General features: G+C 44.5%; 1 pseudogene; it reads left to right on the plus strand.

Moving 5' to 3' along the window:
• The first annotated feature begins 243 nt into the window (after positions 1-243).
• LOC108761184 (uncharacterized) lies at positions 244-1072 on the plus strand (annotated as a pseudogene).
• The last annotated feature ends 1564 nt before the right edge of the window (positions 1073-2636 follow it).

Genomic DNA, 2636 nt, shown 5'->3' on the forward strand with positions numbered 1-2636 from the left:
ATCCTCAACGTGACTGTTAATATGAACAAACTAAATCCCATGCGCGAGGGATGTCATGTCGAAGTGCCGCGGGAAATAGTGAAAAAACGAGCGGTGATCAGTGTGCGTACGACGGACAATGCGTGCTTCGCGTGGTCAGTGGTCGCCGCTCTGTACTCGGCCGAAAAGTATACGGAGCGAGAGTCATCATATCCACATTACACGGCAGTGTATTTATTAAATCTTGCGGGCATCGAGTTTCCAATGACATTGAAAGACATTCAAAAATTCGCACAATTGAACGCGGTATCGATCAATGTATATAGTAACGAGAATAAACTGATCCTTCCTCTACAGCTCACCAGCGACAAGAAGGAGAAACACATCAACGTGCTGTATCTGCAAGATCCACGTAACGACGGTGTAGGTCACTTTGCGTGGATTAAGAATCTGTCGTGCCTCGTAAGCTCGCAACTCAGCAGACAAAAGAATAAAAAATTTTTCTGCGATCGGTAAGTATATATAAAATAAAAAAATTATAATTGTCCTTTATATTAATAAATGATAATAATAATTTATATGCGTTTTTTCCAGATGCTTGCACTACTTCAGTACGAGCGAAAAATTGGAGTTACACGCAATGGACTGCAGAAAAATTAATGATTGTGCCATCAGACTGCTAAGCGAGGACGACAAATGGCTCGAATTCAACAACCACTGCAATAAGGAGCGCATTCCATTCGTCGTGTATGCCAACCTGGAGTGTGTTCTACGCAAGACGGAGTCCGACAAGGAAGATGCGTCGTACACATATTAACAGCATGAGGTATATAGTATAGGCTATTACGTACATTGCTCATACGACGACGCGTTATCGTCGTATCGGTTCCGTCGCGACGAAAACTGTATAGCATGGTTGGCGCGTCAACTCCATGACTTGGCGCATCGCGTAAAAGATATTATATCCGCCAACGTGCCCATGGAAGTGTTGTCTAAACAGCAATGGGAGACATACCGTAACGTGACGCGTTGTCACATCTGCGGGAAACTGTTCGCGCTAGACGATACGCGAGTCCGCGATCATTGCCACTAAGGGTGGAGTCCCATGAAGCGTATTTGCCGCGTATCGCGTAACCGCGTAACCAATCAATAATCAGTAAAACGCGGAATCACAACAGCGGATCGCTTCTGATTGGTTACGCGATACGCGGTAAATACACCTCATGGGACTCCAGCCTTAACCGGTAAATTCCGCGGTCCAGCGCATTCCAGTTGTAACCTAAATTATAAAACTTCGCTGTATATTCCGGTTGTATTTCATAATTTATCGGGGTACGACGCGCACTTTATAATTAAAGAAATCGCTACAGCATAGGGACAAGTAGATGTTCTACCGATAATAATGTAAAAATATATTTCATTTACGAAACATGTCGATAGCACCAAAGACAAAAATGAAAAGAATTTTCGGAAAACTGCGTAAAATTAAGGTTTATTGATTCCTTCAAATTTCTAAGTGCAAGCCTCGATAAATTGGCGTCGTATCTCGACAAAGATAAATTAAAAATTTTACGTTCTGAATTTTCAACTTTGTCAGACGAAAAGTTTGAATTACTGACACGTAAAGGTGTCTTTCCGTACGAGTACGTTGACTGCGTTGAAAAATTGCAGGACACGCGCTAACCGCCGCGCGAATTATTTTTAGTTTATTGACGGGCAATACAGTATCCGAGAGCGATTACGCTCTCACGCCGTAAACGTATGGCAGTGATTCTCCATTCGAACGCTCGGCGAGTACAGTGATCTGTACTTGAAAACCGATGTCTTGTTATTAGCTGACATTTCCAAAAATTTCCGCTATAGTTGTGACGCGAGTTACGGTTTCTATCCCGCGCATTACCCTACCAGGTTTCACGTGGTATGCCATGCTGAAACCTACGCGCGTAAGATTTGAGTTGCTCACCGACATCGATATGGTCATGTTCATCGAGCGCGGTATACGCGGCGGCCTCAGTCAGTGTTCCAACAGATATGCGCAGGCTAATAACAAGTACATGCGTTCGTACGATTCGTCGAAACCGTCGACGTACTTAATGTACTGCGACGTTAACAACTTGTACGGTTGGGCGATGTGTCAACCATTGCCATACGCCGAATTTCAATGGGTCAAAAACGTTGCGAACTTTGACGTGAGCGCGATCACTTTGGATTCGCTCATCGGTTATATTCTCGAGGTCGATCTCGAGTATCCACAACATCTCCATGATGTTCACGCGGACCTGCCTTTCTGCCCGACGTGCGATAAGCCGCCTGGCAAGCGCGAGGATAAACTTCTAGCGACGCTGTACAATAAACAGCGTTACGTCATTCACTACCGCAACCTACAGCAATGTACTCGTCACGGTCTTCGCGTAACAAAGATCCATCGGGTGCTACAATTCGCGCAATCTCCATGGCTTCGCGAGTACATCCAACTCAATACCAATTTCAGAACTCGTGCGAAAAACGATTTTGTAAAAAATTTGTATAAATTAATGAACAACGCGGTCTTCGGAAAAACCATGGAGAATGTGCGCAATCACGTCGACGTAAAATTATTAACAAAATGGGACGGACGATACGGCGCGGAGGCAATGATCGCGAAACCGAATTTCCAC

This window comes from Trachymyrmex cornetzi, unplaced genomic scaffold (genome assembly GCF_001594075.2).
Source record: "Trachymyrmex cornetzi isolate Tcor2-1 unplaced genomic scaffold, Tcor1.1 scaffold243, whole genome shotgun sequence".
NCBI classification, from domain to species: domain Eukaryota; kingdom Metazoa; phylum Arthropoda; class Insecta; order Hymenoptera; family Formicidae; genus Trachymyrmex; species Trachymyrmex cornetzi.